The sequence below is a fragment of the Panthera tigris genome, chromosome D4 (assembly GCF_018350195.1).
Source record: "Panthera tigris isolate Pti1 chromosome D4, P.tigris_Pti1_mat1.1, whole genome shotgun sequence".
Classification (NCBI taxonomy): domain Eukaryota; kingdom Metazoa; phylum Chordata; class Mammalia; order Carnivora; family Felidae; genus Panthera; species Panthera tigris.
Genome location: NC_056672.1, coordinates 77,529,128 through 77,541,068, shown reverse-complemented (window position 1 = coordinate 77,541,068; position 11,941 = coordinate 77,529,128). Strand labels below are relative to the sequence as shown.

General features: G+C 42.5%; 1 long non-coding RNA gene across 2 annotated transcripts; it reads left to right on the top strand.

Moving 5' to 3' along the window:
* The first annotated feature begins 3,395 nt into the window (after nucleotides 1-3,395).
* On the top strand, nucleotides 3,396-10,202 carry LOC122233180. Of its 2 annotated transcripts, none has more exons than XR_006210677.1 (4): nucleotides 3,396-3,472; nucleotides 6,944-7,037; nucleotides 7,515-7,614; nucleotides 9,711-10,202. It is a non-coding gene; the product is annotated as an uncharacterized LOC122233180 (long non-coding RNA). The 2 variants fall into 2 exon arrangements; XR_006210676.1 differs by having other exon boundaries at nucleotides 3,419-3,472; nucleotides 6,869-7,037.
* Nucleotides 10,203-11,941: the final 1,739 nt, after the last annotated feature.

The window sequence follows — 11,941 nt, the reverse complement described above, 5'->3', positions numbered from 1 at the left end:
TTGTTGTTCATTTGTTTGTTGTTGAAGTACAGCTGGCACACAGTATTAAACTAGTTTCACCTTTTTCCTAGTATAACTTCCTTCTTCCTGCTCCCTTCTGCCATCAAGCTCTTTAATTTTGCACAGTTCCTCAGGGGTGCTTTCTATCTGCTACATTGGATGCTGCCCCACTGGAATTTATTTTCACTCATATAAACTCTTAAAAATGTTAATGTGTCTCATTCTATCTTTTATATTTTTATTTAATTTTAATTTTTATTTTTTATGAATATAATTTATCGTCAAATTGGCTTCCATACAACACCCAGTGCTCATCCCAACAAATGCCCTCCTCAATGCCCATCACCCATTTTCCCTCTCTCCCCGCCCTCCCCATCCACCCTCAGTTTTTTCTCTGTATTTAAGAGTCTCCTGTGGTTTGCCTCCCTCTCTTTCTGTTTCTAACTATTTTCCCCCTTCCTTTCCCCCATGATCTTCTGTTAAGTTTCTCAAGTTCCACGTATGAGTGAAAATATATGATCTCTGTCTTTCTCTGACTGACTTATTTCACTCAGCATAATACCTTCCAGTCTATCCACGTTGCTGCAAATGGCATGATTTCATTCTTTCTCATTGCCAAGTAGTATTCCATTGTATATTTAAACCACATCTTCTTTATCCATTCTTCAGTTGATGGACATGTAGGCTCTTTCCATAATTTGGCTATTGTTGAAAGTGCTGCTATAAACATTGGGGTACAAGTGCCCCTATGCATCAGCACTTCTGTATCCCTTGGGTAAATTCCTAGCAGTGCTATTGCCAGGTCATAGGGTAGATCTATTTTTAATTTTTTGAGGAATCTTCACACTGTTTTCCAGAGTGGCTGCACCAGTTTGCATTCCCACCAACAGTGCAAGAGCGTGCCAATTTCTCCACATCCTTACCAGCATCTGTAGTTTCCTGATTTGTTCATTTTAGCCACTCTGACCAGTGTGAGATGGTATCTCAGTGCGGCTTTGATTTGTATTTCCCTGATGATGAGTGACGCTGAATATCGTCTCATGTGTCAGTTGGCCATCTGGATGTCTTCCTTGGAAAAGTGTCTATTCATGTCTTCTGCCCATTTATTCACTGATTATTTGTTTTTTGGATGTTGAGTTTGGTAAGTTCTTTATAGATTTTGGACACCAGCCCTTTATCTGATACGTCATTTGCAAATATCTTTTCCCATTCCATCGGTTGCCTTTCAGTTCTGTTGATTGTCTCTTTATATATGAAAAGCCCACAGCTAATATCATCCTCAATGGGGAAAAACTGAGAGCTTTCCCACTGAGATCAGGAACACGACAGGGATGTCCACTCCCACCACTGTTGTTTAATATAGTATTGGAAGCCCTAGCATCAGCAATCAGACAACAAAATGAAATAAAAAGCATCAAAATTGGCAAAGAAGAAGAAGTTAAACTTTCACTTTTCGCAGATGACATGAGACTCTAGATGGAAAACCTGAAAGACTCCACCAAAAAGCTGCTAGAATTACACATGAATTCACCAAAGTTTCAGGGCACAAGATCAATGTACAGAAATCAGTTGCATTCCTATACACCAATAATGAAGCAACAGAAAGAGAAATCAAGAAATCAATCCCATTCACAATTGCACCAAGAACCATAAAATGCCTAGGAATAAACCTAACCAAAGATGTAAAAGATCTGTATGCTGAAAACTATAGAAAAGTTATGAAAGAAATTGAAGATGACACAAAGAAATGGAGAAACATTCTATGCTCATAGATTGGAAGAATAAATACTGTTAAAATCTCAATACTACCCAAAGCAACCCACACATTCAATGCAATCCCAATCCAAATTGCACCGGCATTCTTCTCAAAGCTAGAACAAGCAATCCTAAATTTTGTATGGAACCACAAAAGACCCCATATTCGGGGTCAAAGTAATAGTGAAGAAGAAAACCAAAGCAGGAGGCATCACAATCCCGGACTGTATTACAAAGCTGCAATCATCAAGAACAGACCCTTTGATCAATGGAAAAAATAGAGGACCCAGAAATGGACCCACAAACGTATGGCCAACTAATCTTTGACAAAGCAGGAAAGAACATCCAATGGAATAAAGGCAGTCTCTTCAGCAAGTGGTGCTGGGAAAACTAGACAGCGATATGCAGAAGAATGAACCTGGACCACTTTCTTACACCATACACAAGAAGAAACTCAAAATGGATGAAAGACCTCAATGTAAGACAGGAAGCCATCAAAATCCTCCAGGAGAAAGCAGGCAAAAACCTCTTTGACCTCGGCCGCAGCACCTTCTTACTCAACACGTCTCCGGAGGCAAGGGACACAAAAGCAAAAATGAACTACTGGGACCTCATCAAGGTAAAAAGCTTCTGTCTCAGTTTATCTTTTAACAGTTCTGGCGACAGAAGAGAGGAGGAGAGGACACCGAGCCGGGCGCCCCCAGGAACAAGGCCCGACAAGGCGCAGGTACCTGCTGAGCTCCTTGCGCCGCTGCTCCGCTGTGTCTGGACGAGGCGGAAAGGCTCTCTGGCAGCCTGGGTCGCAGCTCCCCAGCTTTCCGGGAGGAGCTCTCAGACTTGACCGCGGCACTGCTTCGTCCACACCGGGGTCCAGAAACCCGCAGGAGTCAGATTGGGTCGGACCGGGAAACCTGAGCCGTTCAGGGTTAGACTGGGTCCGCCCGGGAAACCTGACCCGCCCAGAGTTACCCTCGGTCCGGAAACCGCCCCGAGTTGGACTGGGCCCGACCGGGAAACCCGCCGGGTCCGGGAACAGAGCGGTTCCGACTGGGAAACCTGACCCGGCCGGAGTTGCACTGGGTCCGGAAACCGCCCCGAGTTGGACTGGGTCCGACCGGGAAACCTGACCCGCCCAGAGTTACCCTCGGTCCGGAAACTGCCCCGAGTTGGACTGGGTCCGACCGGGAAACCCGCAGGGTCCGGGAACAGAGCGGTTCCGACTGGGAAACCTGGCCCGGCCAGAGTTGCACTGGGTCCGGAAACCGCCCCGAGTTGGACTGGGCCCGTCCGGGAAACCCGCCGGGTCCGGGAACAGAGTGGTTCCGACTGGGAAACCTGACCCGGCCAGAGTTACACTGGGTCCGGAAACTGCCCGGAGTTGGATTGGGTCCGACCGGGAAACCTGACCCGCCCAGAGTTACCCTCGGTCCGGAAACCGCCCCGAGTTGGACTGGGCCCGGCCGGGAAACCCGCCGGGTCCGGGAACAGAGTGGTTCTGACTGGGAAACCTGACCCGGCCAGAGTTACACTGGGTCCGGAAACTGCCCGGAGTTGGACGGGGTCCCCTTAAGAAACCTCCCCGGGTCCAGGAACAGAGTGGTTCCGATGTGGAAACCAGACCCAGTTGGGGCTGAAATGTGCCCGGGTCGGAGTGGTTCCTCCTTAGAAACCAGACCGAATCCGACCTAAGCTGGGTTGGGTCCAGTGTGAGGCCCAGGTGAATAACATTTTGCTTTAAGGCTGAACAGGGTTAACTTTACCAAAGATAATCTTGAATTATGGAGACCACTACGGAGAACTTTTAACCATTTTAGATAAGCTTATCCATTTAGGAGGTGCCCTGGAGATAAAGGTGTCTTGGCCAGGCACTCGCTGTAAAGGGTAGAGGGAAAACTACTTTTCCGCTAGTTTCTTTTTCTTTTTAACATTTATTCATTTTTGAGAGAGAAAGAGAGAGCAAGGGAGGGGCAGAAAGAGAGGGAGACACAGGATTCAGAGCAGGCCCCAGGCTCTGGGCTGTCAGCACAGAGCCGATCACAGGGCTTGAACTCACGAACTATGAGATCATGACCTGAGCTGAAGTCACAGGCTTAACTGACTGAGCCACCCAGGCACCCAGGCACCCCTTTCTTCCCTTGGTTTCTGGTGCCTTCCATAAGAAATGCTGGAACCATCAACTGGCTCTGGAGCCTGCAGATGGGATCCTGGGAGAATTGGCAGAAGGCAGCAAAATGTAAGAATTGTTACCAAAGTCAGTTCCTCCAGATTTCTATCTGTGGTGCCTGGTCAAGAGAGGAAAGTACAACTTCATGTTGCCCTTTCCTTCCCAAATCAACATTGGCAGGAAAAGAAAAAAAAAAAAATGTAATGGTGATTATGAATTGACTGTCAGGTACCCATTGGTTGTCCATCTTTTCCCTCCTAGGGTTGGCCCTTGCCTCCCTCATTTTTGTATCCTGAGCACTTGGCTTGGCAACTGTCAGGTTGGGGGTCCCCAGAATATGGCTAGACAGAAATGTGGGTTGTACTTCATTTGTAGCTAGGGTCCTACCAACGATTTCCAGATCTCAAAGGAATTCTCTAAATCTTTCTTTTGGTTATCTTTGGGAGTGGCTCTGGATCTTGGGAAGGAAAATTTTTTTCACCCTCTTTGGGGATGCCTTTTGTGTCCATGAGGTTATTTAATACTGCCAAGAATACTGTTTATCCCAGATGAAACCTGACAAGATATTCAAAAGCTTTTGTTGTCGTTGTTTTGTAAGTGGCCTTATGGTCAGAAGTTGGCCGAATTAGAAGCTGGTATTTAGGGGCACCTGGGTGGCTCAGTTGGTTGAGCTCCGACTTCAGCTCAGGTCGATCTCGAGGTCCGTGAGTTCGAGCCCCGCATCGGGCCCCTGTGCTGACAGCTCAGAGCCCGGAGCCTGTTTCAGATTCTGTGTCTCCCTCTTTCTGACCCTCCCCCATTCATGTTCTGTCTCTCTCTGTCTCAAAAATAAATAAACGTTAAAAAAAATTTTTTTTTTTAAATAAAAAAAAAGAAGCTGGTATTTAAAGCCTAGTAAGAATTTTTTAAGGCCTTCCCCCAAAGCTAAATGAAACTATGTACCAGAAGCAAATAAAACCATTTTGAAGCCTTTGTGGAAGGATTTACTAAAACATTCCAAAGACACACAGCTGTAAATCTAGAACATAGGAATCCTTTGATTTTCATCTTAGTTGAACATCTTCTCCCTGATCTAAAGAAACAAATAAAAGATAATATAGTAGGATGTGTATATATCAGCCTCTTTGTATCATTCTGGTTACAATCCATTTCTTTGAGGAATTAAAAACAACTATCCTTGTCCTGCAAACTGAGTCTTTATAACAACAGAAATGTGACTCTAGAAACAACTCAAAGCCCACCTATCTTTTTTTTTTTTTTTTTTTTTTTTTTTTAACCAATCCCCAAACTTCCCCTATTCTTCTCAAAAGGCTTGCAGATATGATATAAGACCTGGGCTTAGACAACAAAAATTCTCCTTGGTAGAACCTGTATTATTTCTCTGTGCCTTTTGAGATGAAAGTCTTCTACCTGGTCTTCTCCAGGAACCAAGGGAATTCTTATAAGAAGGGAAAAAGGAGGGGAAGGCTATTTTGAAAACTCGACCTATAAAAAATCCTAACAATCTTTTCCACAAATATTAGTAAAAAGCTTCAGCCATCCGAACAGAAAAACTTAACTTCTTCCATCTGCCAGAAACAGTACTTGGATGCAACTGCCCTGTTATAAACTCGTGAATTTTGAATGATTACATATCTCTCCTGGCTGAAATTTTAAAGCAAAAACTATAACATTTCAGTTTGCATCCTGTACTCTCAGAAATACAAAAAACCTAACCCAAATGTTTTTCAAGTTCATGTGGTCTAGGATAATCTTTGGTAAATAAAAGCTAGTTTACGTTTGTTTGTTTAATTGAAATAACCATGAGTTTAGAGTTATCAGCATTAAATATAATACTTTTATTCTCCCCGGGTTTTATTAAAAGTCAAATAAGCTCATGTTCTCTATGTTACAGAATTTATCAGCCAGAAAGATAATTTAAGATGATGGTTAGCTGTTTACTGTCTCATGAAATTTTCATGACTAATCTAAACATAATTAAGAACAATGAATCAAATAGATGTAAGTAAGATATAAGTTTATAAGTGAACTTTTAAACAATTATGCCTTAAGGTATGTCTACTTAAAAACCATTTTTAAAATCTTTTTGGTGACTTGAAACCTTAAATTTACCTGAAATAAGTGACCAGTCAAAAGGACAGGTAATAGCCCAGACTTGGGACTAGTATCTGAAGTAGAGAAAAATTTCGTGGGACTGAGACCTTAACCTGGGGACCCTGATGCTGTCTCCAGGTAAACAGTGTCAGAATCAAGTTGGACTATAACACCCAGCAGCCATCAGAAAGTGGCTTGGTGGTTTTGGGGAAAAAACACATACACATTAGAATTGGAGTCAGAATTGTAATGGGTCATTAGGAATCTATGACAATTGAAAGGGAATTATACTTGTCCTTTTGGGGTTGCAGTAGAGGAAAACGACTGCACACTCAGTCCAAATCACCCTTTGGTGTCCCTTAATGCACCCAAAAGAAAGGTCAAGCACTACAGATAAAGAGAAAGACAAGCCCAGCAGTGCATTTTGGTACTGATGAATGTGGGACTGACTTGAGCCACAGGAACATTCTTTATATTCTTTCTGTCCAACTACTCTCTTACAGACAGCTTCTGGTATAAATCAAATCCACCAACCAGGAGAGCACTGGGCTGTGATTCAGGAGTCACATACTTGCTCTGTGGCTTTGGGCTTTTTACATCTCCTCTCTGGGTCTTGATTTTAATAAACACCAGATTAATGAGTTTAAGCAGACACTCTCTATAGCTCTGACACAATGTTGTCTTGGGTTTCCAATGCCCCATTTGCCCTGGGCAAGGGCACCTGTGTCCCTTGTTAGCTGGCTTGCCCCCTCTTCCTCTGCCCGCCTCCCTCCAAGGCAGTGCATCATTTTGGACCCCAAAGTGGTATTAGGCAGCCAGACAATCTCATTTACTCACAACCATTTCCGTCATCAGGACCCACTATATCCAGTGGCAATTTACCACACGTCGTTAATATGTTTGTTATATTTTGTTGGCGGAATATGAAAGTTCATCAGCAAGCCCGCACACAGGGAAAGCATATTGAAATGAGCATCGCAGATCTGTCAGGCTGGAGTTTATGGCCTTTTCTCAGTACTACACTGTAAGTAAAACAAGCTCTGATTGAGTCAGCAGCCTCCTGGGTACTCATTTGCCAAAGTGTGGGAATTTTAATGCTAAGTTTATCCGCCTGCATTAGGCAGGGAGGGTTGGGTGGGGAGGAGGTGGGCAGATTGCTTTCGCTTAGGGGTATTATAGACCAGCCTACAAGTTCCACAGGCACCAGGAGGGAAGCTTTCAGTGGGTTTGGCCTCTTATCTTCTTATCGTCTTATAGATTTTGGAGATGTAGTACCCTGGAGTTTTAATACTCAGTTTGCAAATCCTCCTTTTAAAGCCAGTGCATTGAAATGCAAGAGAAAAGAGAAAGGAAAAAAAAAAAGAAAAAGAAATATTCACTGAGGAATGGCACTGGGAAGAAAAAAAAGATGATGAAGAAGAAAGGGGAAGAGAGAATCATTAAAATCCCAGTTAGTGAACATGATTGATGCAAATATCTTTACACCTTGTCTCCTTTGCAGGCGACTTCCAGGAAGGGTTCAGGCGCCCTCACTGGGGAACTACATTCTCTGAACAGGACTTTGTAGATGCCGATGCTGTCTAAATGGATTACAAAGCTTTGTAAGTCCAAATTAATGCACTGGGAAAATGAATTTTGGAAACAAGATTTCTGTTTCTTCTTTCAGGCAATGCATAGGAAGCACAAAATAGGGGGAACACATTTCTACCCATGGGAAGAGATCTGTTTCTCCGATTTGGGGAGGGTCAGACAGTTTTCAGCAGGTGGTTCACAGAAGTTGTGTGACTCAGAATAAGGTGTTATTAGTATTAACAGATAGTTATCTCATCGCAGCAATGGCAGTCACTACCATTTCTTCCTCCTCAGCAGGAAGGCTTATCCGTTGCTTTTTCCTTGAGCGGACATTTGGTATTCTAGGAGCCAGAATCTAGTTTTCATTCCAGTGGTGTGCAGCTGTGGGTCACCTGGCTAATGCAGGGGCCATTCCACATTCCAGAGGCATGGAGCCGTGGTCATTTGGCATTCCAGAGGCGTTCTGAAGCTACAGGTCATTCATTATGCCAAGGTTACTTTCTCGGCCTGCAGAGCCGAGAGCCTTATTCTTTGCTAGTTGAGATTGGAAACCGCCAAGGAAGATGTAACTCCACTGGTGTCAGAAGGACAAAGATGGAAAGAAAGAGAGAGAAAATAAAAATTAACTGCAAAGAATTCTCAACTAGTTCTTAGAGAGGATGATGGGGACAATTAATGGTACACATGGAGTCAAAGATGAGTTTTTTGGGGAGGAAAAAGAAAAGTATAAATACAAATCTGATTGTAATTAACTGTTCTGTCTTAATTGAATGAGAAGCAAGATATAACATAGTAACAAGACATACCGGTGCTACAATCGGTCAAAGTTGGGTTCAAATCCTGCCTCTGCTCCCTATTGATTGTGTAATTTTGATTTATTTAGTCTCTTTAAACATTATTTTCATCATCTGTAAAATGGAGACAATGAGACAACCTGCCAGCGTGCCTAGTTGGCTCAGTCAGTGAAGGGTCGAGCTCTTGATCACCGCTCATGTTGTGATTCTCCTGGTTCATGAGATCAAGCTCTGTGTCAGGCTCTGTGCTGACAGAGCTGAGCCTGCTTAGGATTCTCTCTTTCCCTCTCTCTCTGCCCCTCCCCTACTTGTGCTCTCTCTCTCTCTCTCTCTCAAAATAAATAAATAAACATTAAAAAAAAAGACAAACTGCCATTTTAAGATAACACTCTTTTTAAAAATTTTTTAATGTTTACTTATTTTTGAGAGAGACAGAGCGTGAGCAGGGGAGGGGCAGAGAGAGGGGGAGACACAGAATCCGAAGCAGGCTCCAGGCTCCAAGCTGTCAGCACAGAGTTTGATGCAGGGCTCGAACTCACAGACCACTAGATCATGACCTGAGCCAACGTCAGATGCTTAACCAACTGAGCCACTCAGGCGCCCCTAAGATAATACTCTTAAAAGTGTTTAGCACTGTCCCTGCCTCAAAGAAAAGACCCTACAAAAATTACTGTTGCTGTTGTTGTTGTTATTATTATTATTATTATTATTATTACTTATTGGGACACTCTTGAGTTTTAAAGATGAAGATGATGACAACTTTCCTTAATATTAATACCTATTCACTCTTTCCATTATCTTCTATCATATGTCAGCCACTGTGTCACAGAAGTCATTGTGCTACCTCTGGACAGATTAAGACTAGGCTGTGTCTAATGACCACAGATTCAATTCAATAGGGTCCCAGCAAATATCTGCTGGGTACAGTGCTCTTCTCTAATCCCAATAGTTGACCTAAAGATCAAGGGGATTTTTTTTTTTTTTGCCACTGAGGAATCTATGACCTATAGTAAGATAACCATGGACAATGAGAAAGGGGGGAAAACATATGGAATTCACAGAATGATAAGAACTGTTTGTCTTAATGTGCATATAGACTGGACACGTCTCAGGCAGTCCAAAACACATGTATGATGGTGACAAGATGGTTGTACCATTCCCAGCATTGAATCTTTGTAAATTAAAATCTAACAGGACAGGTGGTTGAAGCCACATAAGGGAGAACCTTGATTTTCATGCTTAGGAGTATGCACTTTATTCCATAAGGAGTAATGACAAAAAGGAAAACAAAATTTGCTTTGCTTTACTTTTTGTTGTTTTTGTTCCTACAGGTGAATGATATAATCTATCCTTACGGATCTCCCAACAGAATTGCCAAATATTGGAGCAAAATATATGTATGTTTCATATCAAGATCATCAACAGAGGACAAGTTGAATTATGGGGCAAAGGAGGCAAGCCAGACTGGGGATGGGGGGGGGGGGGGCAATGGTAGTAGAAGGGGACAGTGTCATGACTACAGGGAATTTATATGTGACCTGATTCACTGGTGGAAGCCAGGACCTTAGGGATGGGCTACCCACAGGGAAGCCCTAACTGTGCCTCAGCCAGTAAGCTCAGATGGTAAGAGGAGGTTTCTGTGTGCATGGGGTGGCCTTGCAGGCTGCAGAGCCTACCTCAGAGGGTCACAGAGGGTGGCCTATGCATGCACTGGGGTGCTTGTTAAAAGTGGATTCTGTAATCCTCACCAGGAACAGATCTCCTTGGAGCAATCCCCCGTGGCCTCCAAGAAATAAAGGTCAAAGTTTCTAGCATACAGTTCTCAAAAGAAATAGCAAATCAAGTTGAAAAAGCACTCTTAGAAAACATCTTGTGATTCTTGCAAACATTTGTTGGATCTCTCCTGGTTCTAAAATCTGAGAATACAAGTTTCAGAGAAAACACAATTTCCCTGCCAGGGTGGACCCTGTATGTTGTAAAATCTTGGGGCCCCCTTAAGTAATGAATACAGAAATAATGAATAGAAATGTACACTAGAAAGTAAATCTTTACCTTAGAAAAGAATTGTAACAACTAACAATACTGAAATACTGACGTACATTTCACAAAAGCCAGAAAAACATAATTTTTCTTTATAACCAACATGCCATACCTCTATAAGGTCATCTACATTTTATCTGTATACTTTGATGTTTTCATATGATGATGCGTTTGTATTATTTTCTATTGACAGGTTAGGAAATTCACTTTTTCCCCATCTGGTGCTATTTTTTTTTCTTAATTGACACATCAAAAAAATTCCCATTATTCTTCCCAATTCGTTATTGAAAATTAGTAGGTGAATACTTAGCAGTGATGTCACTTTGAGAAAACTGGTATCAAATTTCTTTAATACATGAGCATTGAGATTTCAGAGAATTTCAAGTCTTCTCATGCAGTAATGTAACTTAAATATTCTTTGTGTTGATAATATTCATGAACCAGTTTGTGATCAAGGTCCATATTGCATTGGCATAGTATGACTTTTATGCTAACTTTGTTGATGTTTATAGTTTATGCCAAATCAACAAGCTCTGAATGAAAATACACAAAGACTCGATTGAGCCAGATAGTTTTGACCAAAGAAAATGATGGAAAAAGGCAGTCTAATAGAGCCAAGAATGTAGTTCAAAAAGAGTACAGTGAACAAGCTGGACAATGGATAATGAGACCAGAACTATGTCTTGCAGTGAGAAAGGCAGGTCTGGAATGAGTGTTAAACACTGGAAAGTGGCTGGATTTATATTATCATACTTGCAAATTTTGGAAACAGATACCTGCTGATTTGTCACTAAACTTACAAAAAAGCAGTGACTCAAAATGCTAAGATCATCAGTACTAGTCGCAGACAAATGCCCATTTCAGTCTTAGCTCTGCCCCTTACTAACCTGTGAAATCTTGCTAACAGTAACTTAACTAGTCACAGAAGGGATGACAAACCACAAAAACATTCCCCACCAAACCCCACCAAACATATACCCAATTAAAATTCCTTTAAGCTGGATACAAAAAGGCCCACACCAACCACTGTAACACCAGGAGAGTAAGAGTAAAGAGAGACAATAGTCTTGATCAGTTATGTAGTGCAATACTCTCCTTTGAAAATTCTGAAAAAGAAAAAAGAAAACACATATAACCACGTGCTCACATTGCTGACGCAACTCCCGGAGTCCTAATGCTGAAACTTCATTTGCCTGCTGGTACATCTGCCTCTGTTCCCTGTGGTTTCCATGGAGCCCACAGTCTAGTTAGGGGAGACAGACAATAAACACATGAACAAAATAGTAAACAGACAATTTCAGATACTCTTCTATGAAGAAAGTAAAATACTATGTATGATAAAGAGTTACCCCAGGCAGGGCAAGAAACAGCCCTTCGAGAGAGGGGCCAGAGAATATCTGGCTGAGGAAGCCAGCTTTGGGCTGAGATGTGCATCCAGAGAAACCCACACTGGCAAATCTGCAGACTGGAACTGTGAGGCCAAGAGAGGGGAGTGACTAGTCCATGCTTCCCCATCAAATTA